This window comes from Rhodamnia argentea, chromosome 5 (genome assembly GCF_020921035.1).
Source record: "Rhodamnia argentea isolate NSW1041297 chromosome 5, ASM2092103v1, whole genome shotgun sequence".
Taxonomy (NCBI): Eukaryota; Viridiplantae; Streptophyta; class Magnoliopsida; order Myrtales; family Myrtaceae; genus Rhodamnia; species Rhodamnia argentea.
In genome coordinates this window covers 31,007,784-31,020,822 of record NC_063154.1, presented here as the reverse complement: position 1 = coordinate 31,020,822, position 13,039 = coordinate 31,007,784, and positions in this window count along the sequence as shown.

The following is a 13,039-nucleotide window of genomic DNA, read 5'->3' as shown; positions in this document are numbered from 1 at the left end:
TATAAACTCAATATTGAATTTGAGACCAGTTCTAAATACATTAACCTAATGTTTTGGGCCGACAAACATTTCAAAAGTCCTATGAAGAATTTGGGCTTATTCTGAACACTTAATTGAGCTGACGGGCCCAACTTTAGTCTTAAGGTAATCTCACGCCACTCACCCCCTCGGACCTTTGAGAGAAAATAAGTACCGCGAGTCTTTGCTTTCTCACCATAACCTTGGAATTGGGTAAAGTTAGGTGCAAAAGAGAATCTTTTCATTTCATTATAACAATTGTGATTTCCAAGTAGAGCTCGATAAACATAAAGCCTTAAAAGGCACAGAGAAACAAGATCGAAGTGTGCTCGACAAACAACATAAAGGTTAAGCGAAGTTTTTTTTTTTTTGGTCGGAAAAGTTTAAGCTAAGTTAAGAGCAATATAATTGGGTACCACGCATCACAGCAGCATGCGTAGTTGAATAGTAATTTACTAACAATTTGGGCGTTCCAAGGCTATTCACATCTCTTTTGAAGGTGTTTAATAAATTTGAAATCCTAGTCGTCACCTTGTGTTGATTCTCCCAAGCAGCCACATACGCACATCGATGAGAATAGTAACATCGTGACGGGGCTATAAAAATTATTTTTTAAACAAGCGGTAAAACTGGTCGAACCTTTTTCTTACTTTAACAGCTGGAAATCATTTGTTTTATATTCCTTTTAGCCACATAATGGAACTGCAACTTATATTTTTGTAATGCAAAAGAAACCAATTAAAGTTCACATTTTTCGCCTTTGGCTGTCAAGACCGACGACGGTCATTTTTTATTCTTATTTTTGGCCGGTGGAATTGAATAGTGCGCTACCAAGTTTTCCGCTTCCCAAGGATTTGAGATTATTGCTATACTGCAATTTTGCTTGAAAGATTTTTTTTTTTCTTATGTTCGAAGTTTGAAAGAGTTGGTAATTCCTCCGTATAACATGCTTAGATCGATGGAAACATTAATATAATGAGAAAGATTAAAGATGCTTTTCTCATATTTTCATGAATACTTTGGCAATTCCGAAAGGTCCATATGTGCGTTTGCCTTGGTATATAGTCCACACCAAAATTTAATTGACGACAGATTGTACATGTCACGTGGTATTGATTTTTTTGCGCCACTTGGTGCGCGTGCAATTTAATAAAGTGCAAAAAGTAATCCATTTCTGTATGGATTGACGTGTTCACAGCAGTTTCTTTCTATTTTTATATTTGGCTATTAAGTCATCAGATTCTCGAGGAATTGATTGTAGTTTAGTTAGGACTTTAATTAAGTAATAGTTTTGTACGATTTGTCAATTTTCATGAATACTTTGGCAATTCCGAAAGGTCCACATGTGCGTTTGCCTTGGTATATAGTCCACACCAAAATTTAATTGACGACGACTTGTACATGTCACGTGGTATTGATTTTTTGCGCCACTTGGTGCGCGTGCAATTTAATAAAGTGCAAAAAGTAATCCATTTCTGTATGGATTGACGTGTTCACAGCAGTTTCTTTCTATTTTTATATTTGGCTATTAAGTCATCAGATTCTCGAGGAATTGATTGTAGTTTAGTTAGGACTTTAATTAAGTTATAGTTTCGTACGATTTGTCAATTTTCATGAATACTTTGGCAATTCCGAAAGGTCCATATGTGCGTTTGCCTTGGTATATAGTCCACACCAAAATTTAATTGACGACAATTGTACATGTCACGTGGTATTGATTTTTTTGCGCCACTTGGTGCGCGTGCAATTTAATAAAGTGCAAAAAGTAATCCATTTACGTATGGATTGACGTGTTCACAGCAGTTTCTTTCTATTTTTATATTTGGCTATTAAGTCATCAGATTCTCGAGGAATTGATTGTAGTTTAGTTAGGACTTTAATTAAGTTATAGTTTCGTACGATTTGTCAATTTTCATGAATACTTTGGCAATTCCGAAAGGTCCACATGTGCGTTTGCCTTGGTATATAGTCCACACCAAAATTTAATTGACGACAGACTGTACATGTCACGTGGTATTGATTTTTTTGCGCCACTTGGTGCGCGTGCAATTTAATAAAGTGCAAAAAGTAATCCATTTCTGTATGGATTGACGTGTTCACAGCAGTTTCTTTCTATTTTTATATTTGGCTATTAAGTCATCAGATTCTCGAGGAATTGATTGTAGTTTAGTTAGGACTTTAATTAAGTTCTAGTTTCGTACGATTTGTCAATTTTCATGAATACTTTGGCAATTCCGAAAGGTCCACATGTGCGTTTGCCTTGGTATATAGTCCACACCAAAATTTAATTGACGACAGATTGTACATGTCACGTGGTATTGATTTTTTTGCGCCACTTGGTGCGCGTGCAATTTAATAAAGTGCAAAAAGTAATCCATTTCTGTATGGATTGACGTGTTCACAGCAGTTTCTTTCTATTTTTATATTTGGCTATTAAGTCATCGGATTCTCGAGGAATTGATTGTAGTTTAGTTAGGACTTTAATTAAGTTATAGTTTCGTACGATTTGTCAATTTTCATGAATACTTTGGCAATTCCGAAAGGTCCACATGTGCGTTTGCCTTGGTATATAGTCCACACCAAAATTTAATTGACGACAGACCGTACATGTCACGTGGTATTGATTTTTTTGCGCCACTTGGTGCGCGTGCAATTTAATAAAGTGCAAAAAGTAATCCATTTCGTATGGATTGACGTATTCACAGCAGTTTCTTTCTATTTTTATATTTGGCTATTAAGTCATCAGATTCTCGAGGAATTGATTGTAGTTTAATTAGGACTTTAATTAAGTTATAGTTTCGTACGATTTGTCAATTTTCATGAATACTTTGGCAATTCCGAAAGGTCCACATGTGCGTTTGCCTTGGTATATAGTCCACACCAAAATTTAATTGACGACGAATTGTACATGTCACGTGGTATTGATTTTTTTGCACCACTTGGTGCGCGTGCAATTTAATAAAGTGCAAAAAGTAATCCATTTCTGTATGGATTGACGTGTTCACAGCAGTTTCTTTCTATTTTTATATTTGGCTATTAAGTCATCAGATTCTCGAGGAATTGATTGTAGTTTAGTTAGGACTTTAATTAAGTTATAGTTTCGTACGATTTGTCAATTTTCATGAATACTTTGGCAATTCCGAAAGGTCCACATGTGCGTTTGCCTTGGTATATGGTCCACACCAAAATTTAATTGACGGCAGACTGTACATGTCACATGGTATTGATTTTTTTGCGCCACTTGGTGCGCATGCAATTTAATAAAATGCAAAAAGTAATCCATTTCTGTATAGATTGACGTGTTCACAGCAGTTTCTTTCTATTTTTATATTTGGCTATTAAGTTATTAGATTCTCAAGGAATTGATTGTAGTTTAGTTAGGACTTTAATTAAGTTATAGTTTGGTACGATTTGTCAATTTAGTTTTAGATCTTTTAATTATGTCAGTTTAATCCTAACTCATATGATGGTTTGTCAATCTAAACAAACTATAGACATTTGTGGCAAATTAGACAAATGTGAATGACCCCATACATCGACATTTCACGAGAAAAATTGTCATCAATTTAAAGAGAGTACAAGATATGTTTAGAACAGTTAATATCATAAAAAACTCTAAATTGATATACATGTAATAAGTTTACTCAAACTAAATTTTTGTCCACTAAAAATCCTAAACTGATATACCTATAATAAATTTGCTTTTATTAGTTTTCCTTAAATTTTACCATCAAATTGTTAAGTTAGATGATATGTGGCAATTGATGGATATATTAGTTTTGGGTTTTTAGCCTCTATTTATAACTAGTGTATCGGTTTGGGATTTTTCGTGGTATTGACACAATTTTTATGGAGGAATGGAAATCCATTTGGGGTTAATGAGGCATTTGTACACTGGTTTGAAATATTTTGTGGTGTTAACTTTGATAAAAAATATAGGAGTAAATTTGACATTCCTTTTCCTTATTGACCGAGTTTTTCTTTTTCCACTTAAAAGGGATGATTTGAGGGGGGCATTATCAACAAATCTATGAAGAATTGAAAGTTGATACATTACAGGTAAGATTATTTCACTAAATATTAATTAAGTATGAGGGTTTAAACTAGCCCAAATCTTAATGTCAGTAAGTAAAACATTCTCAAAAATTGATATTCAATAAAATAATAAGACGGTCATTTTATGTTTTAGAGCTGTTATAATCTCTATACCATTTTTACGTTTAAACTTCAAAAAAAATTCCTGTTCAATTAGTTTAATGATAACGTTACTTCAATATTTTACCATTTTTTCATGGACTTGCGCAAGGACGAGGTTCAGAACGAGAAAAGTAAATTGAGCTAACAAACATTATAAAGGTCCTTATACTGGAAAGTTCCTTGGAAGTTGGAAAATTAAGAAGCAAAAGGGAATCTTTCATTTGCTCATAACAATTATGAACCTCAAAGCAGGTTTAAAAAAAATACCTTAAAATATGCAAGGAAACAGAGACCGAAGCAGCTCACGACAAACAATAAAACGTTTAAGGAATGTCGGGTACCCCCTTCGCTTGCTCGCATGCTAAGATACATTTAATTTTAAAATTTTTAATTGTGCCAATTTAATTTTAACACGTTCAATGATTCGTCAAATTAGTTGACATGAACTATAAACCTTCATGGCAAATTAGACAGACATGGACAGCCCTGTACTTTGACATTTTACGAGAAAAATTGGTATGAATTCAAAGAGAGTATGAGATATCTTTAGAAGTTAAAATTGTTGGGAAAAACCCTTAATATCTAAATTAATGCAGTGAAATATTATTTTACAGATCATTCAAAAGTGTATGGATTAAGTTACAAAGGATTGAATTTGGCAAGATAGGCTCAAATGATATTCTTAGGGACTCAAACACTGCATGGAGTTTAGACGGTGTCAAGTAGCTCAAACGTTGTACGTTGAGCGAGGAGCTCTGATGCTATAGCGAGACTTAAGCTTTAAGGGATTATTTCATGCACAACAATCAAATTATTATGAGGTATATTCAAAATGATTTAATTGACATATTACATCATCCCAATGGCTAGCAAATCAAGTTGGATTTGCACTTGGACATTCTCAATCGTGGAGATCAATCAAGGACATGGATTAAAGGAGACGAGAATGATTCACCTAATGAAGAACTCTATCAATAGAAATCCAAGATTATAATTGTATGGTCGATTTAATCTAATGGGAGAATTCTTTTTTTTGGTTAACCTCAATGGCTATTAAATCATTTGTATACAATCTCATCCAAACATGAAAGATTGGAGAGCGATCATTTAGAGATCTTGCAATGGGAAGTTAGAGATGGAGAAGTACAAAAGGAGATCTCAAAGCTGAAGCTCGAACGCACGAGAGAACAAAATTTTAAATTTCAAGATCAAGAGAGCTTCTTATTCTCTACATACCTTTGATCGAAAAGTAAATGTTAACGGTAAAAGACTCCAAACATACCCAAGCATTTGAAAGGAATGGGGGAAATTCCAATCGGAATGAGAGACCACAAAACAATATTTAATGGTGACTTGGAAGCTTTTCCCATATTAATTTTGTGCTGTAAAGAGTATCGGTATTCAAGAAAGTAAACTAGTTAAAAATGTTATAAAAATGGCAAAAGTTTAATTTATTTAGAAATTTTCATCTAACAATTCAGATTGAAGTTGCGTTTGATGTAACAATTACAATTGATATTTTAATCCAACAATTTATTCAATTATGATGTTACTCCTGTATTTTAAATATGATTTTATTGACCTGCCCAAAAAGCAGGTTTAGGACTAGTACCTAAACAGTTCTTGTCCATTAATGGTGGAGAAAAAGATGAAAAGGATGGACTATGGACTAGTACATTAACGGTGGAAAATGATGAAAGGATTATTTGCGCTGGTGAAGGGTGAAAGGACAGATAAACCATAAATGTGTATCCATTAGCGATGAAGGAAATGATGGAAATATGGACATTGATGACAGCAATTGGTCAGAAAATCATCCATTTCTATGCCTAAGGAATTGGCCGATGTTTAGTTACCGCCCGAGTAAGGTTAGGTTAACGAGCTCCATAGTCAGTATCCCATCTTCTCTTTCTTCCTTGTTATTTGGGTCTTTGCTAGAAAGTCATCCATTTCTTGGTCTATTGACTGGTGGTAGTGTTATAACTTTCAAAACAATCGATCATTTAAGTATCATAAAATTTTTAAGACGTTTATCCCAAATGGCGAAAATCCGACGTAGCATGGCATTTAAGATGAATGCTTTAAAAATTTTATGACACTCAAGTAATAGAAAAAAAAAAGAAGTTATGTTATGTAAGGGACCACAATATAAAAGCTACCACACTTCTTTTTTGAGTGGATGTCATGTTGGGTTTTTCTTGGATTGTTACGAAATTTAATATTGAATAAGGTTGGCCTTTGAAATCAATGACGATATCGTATATGTATCTCTAATCTTCCACTCAGAATTGCTTCATTGGATAGATAGGTAAAACTTGCCAAACTATAAAAGAAAATTTCCCTATAGTTGGCCTTCGGTTCCACCGGAACTTTTGAAAATTAGTTAGGAACTCCTAAGCCAGTTAATTGAATCAATGTAGTCCTAAATTTTTAAAGAAAAATGCAATCTAATCATTCGGTCAAGTCACACGTAATTTATCCAACATTAATGCTGTCAAATAATTGTCAAATATTCCATAGATCTCTTCTCCAATACATGTAAATTATACTTACATAACATTCTATCTTGCAATTATAGAACATGAATAATATGATAATTTTATTTTAATGTTGTCGTTTTCTCAAGAAAGAACACATAATGCAATATTAACTCATTTTTACGATAAGAAACTATGCATGCTTAACCTGTTTGGTTTGTAGGATTATATGCACTTATTCCATAAACTAGCTAGTTATCACACAAATGATCCTTATCAACTTAATTACAAAGAAAATGCCCTTCCTGTTATTTAATAAGTCATGAAACTTTTTATTATGTACTGGTCACAATAAATATACAAGTTTAGGAATGATTTTACATTTTCACGTTGTGAGTTTCTTTTCGCATAAAGGGATAATTTGAGGGGCTTTTTGTCAGCAAACCTATGAGAATTTAAGATGAAACATGAAAGGTAAGACTTATTTCAACTAATGGTTAACATTAATCAGATGTAAGAATACACATCTTCAATTTTATTTTGTGAACTTTTTTTTTTCACTTAAAAGGACTCCTCAACTCGAGGAGCTTTCTACCAACAAATTTAGAAAAGATAATACGTGAAAAGTCAAGATTCATTTTCAATAAGGGTCAAAGTTAGCCCAAGCCTAACGTGCCAATAAGGAGGACATTATAAAAAAATTGGTGTTCATTATATAATCTTTATGTTGGCAAATCATCGAGATTCTCCGGCTCTTTATTTCTCAAAGAGGATGCTAAGAGGAAGTTGTCGCATCAAGCGCCATCACTGCTCCCTCGACTAGTCTCATTTAATCTCTCTCTCTCTCTCTCTCTCTCTCAGAGTCACAATTACCCTAGTTACAGCAATCTTACGTATCCTCATATGGTTGTCCCAGTAGCGGGAGACGAAAAGACGTGGAGATGGACATTAGTTATGGAGTCTAGTCAAAAAAAGAAGCAACAGTAAAATGTAGAAAAGCCGTTCACTTCCAGAAGGGGGACTTGCCGTGTTACCAGTTACCACGAATGATAGCCCTTCTCTTCCCCTTCTCTTCCTAAAACAATTTTTATTTTTTGGACGAATTTTTAAATAAAATGGTGAGTTTAATAACGACACAAAATTTTCATTCTTAAAGCATAAATTTATTTAACAAGAGCATAAAATTATTACGGTAATTGGCAGCTGGTGACTAGAGATTGACGGATGGCAGTCAGGGAATGATGCACGCGACTGGCGGATAGTGACTAGCGGATGGGCATAGATGAGGAAAATAGTTTTTATTTTTATTATAAAAATAGAAAATAGAAAAGTAAAATAAATTTACTTGTTATTTTTATTTCAAATCTACTTTTGAGTTAAAACTTATTCAAAAAATAAAAAATAAAATTAGGTTATTAAACGAGTTTTTATTTTAAATCTATTCTCAAGGAAAAAAAAAATAGAATGATTATGCCATGTCTAACCTCCCACAACGACCCTCGATTACTTTCTCTTTCTCTTTATCTCCCTCCCTCTCCCACAACGACCATAGTTAAAGCAGTCTTTCGAATATTTAAATGGTTTTCCATGAGCGGTAGAAGGAAAGACCTGGAGACTTGGACATCAATGACCAAGACTGATCAAGGGCCAACAAAATGCGAAAAAATCATCCGTTTCTATCACTGGGTGGAGGCGACCGACCTCTGCAGTGGTCTCTTTGTATTTTTACGTTTTTGCCATTGTCTACATTGGGGCTGTCTGCTTACCATTCAACTTCCCAACTGTAGCTCCATCCATTCCCATCTTCTCGTTCTTCCCAGTACATAAAACTCAGCCCCTTATTATAAACCAAAGCATTTCAGGAAAATGTTGCAGATTTTTTTTGGCTCCCCGTCCTTTGAAAAGATTAAAACGAAAGAAAAATTAGGTTCATAAATGATGAAAAGCCGCATATCTTTACTTGTCAATAATTGCATGCTTTTGAAAAATTTTAAAACCGGCTTGGGATGACTACAATATTTGAAAAGTAAATGTTAAAAGTAAAAGGCTCCAAATAGATAATACGTGAAAAGTCAAGATTCATTCTCAATTAATGATTAATATCAGTGAGATGTAAGGGTCTAAGTTAACCAAAGTCTAATGTACCAATAATGAGAACACTAAAAAATTGACGTTCATTATATAATCTTTACATTGACAAATCATGGAGATTCCCCGGCTCTTTAATTCTCAAAAGGATGTTCTCATTTAATGTTTCTCTCATGGAGTCACAATTACCCTAATTACATCAATCTTACGTATGCTCAGATGCTTGTCCCAATAGTGAGGGGACGAAAAGAAGTGGAGATGGACACTAGTGATGGTGTCTGGTCAAGTAAAGCAACCATAGTAAAAAGCTTTCTAGAAGGGGGAGTTGTCGTGTTACCATAGATTATCGCCGTTCCCTTCCTCAAACAATTTTTATTTTTTTACGGGTTTCTGAATAGAAGACGCATTTAATAACGACACTAAATTTTTAATCACGGTGACTGGTGATTGGAGATCGATGGATGCAGATCGATGATAAGAAGAGTTTTTATTTTTGTTTTTGTTACAAAAATAAAAAAGTAGATAATTTTTACTTATTATTTCCATTCAAAATACGGCCCTAGTTAAAGCAGTCTTTTCAAATATTTAGATGGTTTTCCATGAGCAGTAGAAGGAAAGACATGGAGACTTGGACAACACTGACGGTGACCGATCAAAGTACAACAAATTACTAAAAATCATGATTTGTGTATGACGTTTATTTGAATATTATAATTTTTTTTAATTCACTTAATTATCATAACTTTGAAAAATTTACGTCATTCTGGCGAAATTTTTTTTAAAATATTTTAACGTACACGTGAAAATTTTTCATAATTTTTTATTTTTTTGCAAATTTTCCTTTTTTTTGGGTTCTTTAATTATTTAATATATTTTTTTAAAAAAAGCAAATCCAAGTTTCCCCCTTGGCCGGCGACCCTCGCCGGCCACCACCGGGCGGCTCAGGGGCCATGGTCGGTTCGTCCTGGGCTGGCGAGGCCGCAGGCGAGGGCGCGAAGGCCCTCGCTAGGCCTGGGCGAGGGCCCTTGCAACCTCGCCGGCCACTGGCCTGGTGGCCCTCGCCTGGACCTCGCGACGGTCATCGCGGCTTCGGGGTTCTTGTCCAGGTGCCATATCATCGCCAGCCTCTTGTAGGCTTTCTTCAGATCATCGTCGCTCGCGTTCCTGTTGACCTTCAGTATGTTGTAGTAATCCACCCCCATCCTCACATTTCTTCAGATTCCTTCGCATGGAATATGTGCGAATATGTGATTTATACAGGTCGAAATCGTTGCCTTGTGATCGTGGAACAGCAAAATGATCGAAGGGATGGAAGATCAGAGACGGCCAATGTTCTAGGGTTTGATTTAATGGGGATCTGCGTGTGGCTGTCGGAGGAGAGGAAGATGAAGGGCCAGCGACCGTTGGATGGGTAACGAAAATTGGGGTTGAGAGGATCCGACGGTTAGGGAGAGAGCTTGGAGAGAGAAGGGCAAAATGTCGAGTGGGTCCAAGAAAGGTTCACGGGTTAAAAAAAGGAAAAAAAATCCAGAAAATATTAATTTTTTTAAAAAAATCCACGTGATACAAAAAATAATTAGAATAATAATAAATCCATGTGGGACGATTTACAGGAAATAGCACTCAATTGAACGATTTTCGTCGGAAGTGATACTTAAGTAAACGATTTTCTTCTGATGTGGTACTCAAGTAAACGAAAAAAAAAGTTACGGCTTTTAAGTGAGCGCAGTACAAAAGTTATGGCACTTATAGTATACTTATTCCGCATCATTTAAGGTGCACAGATCTGATTGAAGTGTTTGAAATAGCTTTGTTTCACATGTTGCCGTTTGAGCTATTCGATGATCTTCCTTTGAATTTTTAATTGCCGAGAATTGGAGTACAACCACGTCTACCTACATTGATTTGACCATTGCAACAGCCCAAAATGTGTTTTTATGCTCAATTAATATGTTTTAAACATCTTAGTTTTTGGCTTTTATTTTGGTTAAACCTTTATTCGATTCAGTTGATAGGCTTTTGTTGATATTAAACTGATGAAAAAAGTACACAATATCAAAAATAACTTCTTTTCCTCTTCTTTTTTGGTGGTTCAGTTTGGAGTTGGAGCAGGGTTCTACCAAGCAGCAACCAAAGTAATTAACTGATGTATAGTTAAGACCTTAAACTAAGGTTAGATTACAGGCCTTTCTTTTTTCTCTTAAATAAGATTTGTCTCCATCGCTCCCCTTCTTCCTTCATCTTCATCTTCATCTGTCTCCCACCGCTCTTGCTCTGTTTCGCTCTTCTCCTCATTTGCACTCAATTCTCTCATCGCTCTTGCTCTGTTTCACTCCTTCTCCGCACATCCGTTCTTCTTCCCCTTCGGCTTCTCGGCTACTTATTCTTCTTCTTCATTATCTTCTGCTCCTTTTCATCTCTCTCTCTCTCTCTCTCTCACTCAGTCTGTTATGATTGAATAACTGAGGTGTCTTGTCAGGGAAAATTAACAAAAAAAAAATATTGGAGAATCTCTTCGTTGTGGTGAGAAAACAAGAGATGGGTTCTTTGCTGCTTTTGTCTTGTTTTGTTTGCATCGGTGTTGGATTGGAATAAGGACAACCTTGGAGTCCTGATTTCAATGGAAAGCCGTCCTTCTTGGCACATATGCCGGATATTACCATGGTTCTTTTTCCTTTTTTTCTTTTTTTCTCAGATTGTGATTTGAAGTTTTTTGGTGTTTTACTCGGATGGGCTATACGTCTATAACAAGGGACGAGGTGCTCTCTTATTTAAGTTTGTCATCATTTTGGCAGTGTGGAAATTGATATGCATCTCCAATCTTTCCCTTAGAATTGCTTCATTGGACCGAGTGGTAAAAGTCACAAGACTATAAAAGAAAACTTCCAAATTAATTATAAAGGTCTTCTAAGGTTGTATTTAAGCATAATTACTCCTAGACAATAAGATACGTTTATATGAAAAGGAACATATGTGCTAGTTATACCCTCTGCAAGCTGAATCCCCAGATATTCTTTGAACCAATCATAGAGTTTAGTTAGCAAGATTTTTCGCTATATGATGTTTGGTAATGCTAATGATTCCGATTCTCAAATTTTCCGATTCTATTTTCGGGAATAGGTTTGGAGCATAAGCAAGAAAAAAAGTTGATTCTTTATTCGAGAATCACTTTCGAGAAATAAGATGAACAAAGTGAGAAAGCTACCACCGCCTACTTGAGAAAAAGGAAAATAAAAAAATAAAACAAAGATAAAATAAAAAATACTTTTCCAAAGAACATATAAAAAATGATTAAATCTTATAAAGAATAAATAATAATTTAAAAAATATAAAATATAAAAAGGTATGAACAAATTTTGAGTGTATGGCATGAAAGTGTTTTAGCAAAATCATTTTTATTAACAAATTATAAGAAATAAAAATTCCATGGTTTGATTAAATATAGAAGTGTTTAAGCAATACTGGTCGGGTATAGGTCGTTAGATTTGTACAGTCTAAGAATGGGTCAATACAAACATTCAAAATAATGACGAATAGAAAATTTTATTTAAGTTTTTTATCTCGATTTTTATTGAACCTATAAAAAGATATAAGAGCTAGTGAACTGATGCTTCTACTCTTAGCCTTGCGTAAGATTTATCCATAGTTGGTCGGTCTCCCACGGCATGGCTTCTCGCTTTTCATGAATGTGTCTCTCCTCTGACCAAATTCGACGTAGCACAGACCTAACTTGACCCACCCATTTGACACGTCTAGTTTCATATCAATTCATGGCAAAAATTTTGATCTATATTCATTTTATTAATGATACTATATAAGTTGACTTTATAGTGACAAGACGTAATTACTTGACTTAAATGAAAAAATCTGGGAAGAAAAATTGTTCCCAGGAGTAGAAATTTTGTGCAATCACCAAACGCATTGTTGTTCCAAGAATAAAAATTCTGTACAAATGCCAAACACATTCTAATTCTTTAAAACTCGTTAAGAAAAAATCAATTCTTAAAATTGATATTTTGGATCAGAATTATTGCCAAATACACCATTGATATGAGATTTTGATTTAAATCATCTCACCTACTCTTCTTATTTAACGATTTTGGTTATATAAGAATTCATCTAAAAAAGCATTTTAGCCTTACAGGTATCGCTGACTAAAATATTGGAGCATAAGCATGTTCCCGGTTATCAAATTACTGTTATGCTTTTATCGAACTTTAGCTATAATTTTTTTGGAAGATCGTCGGCACGAGTAAATA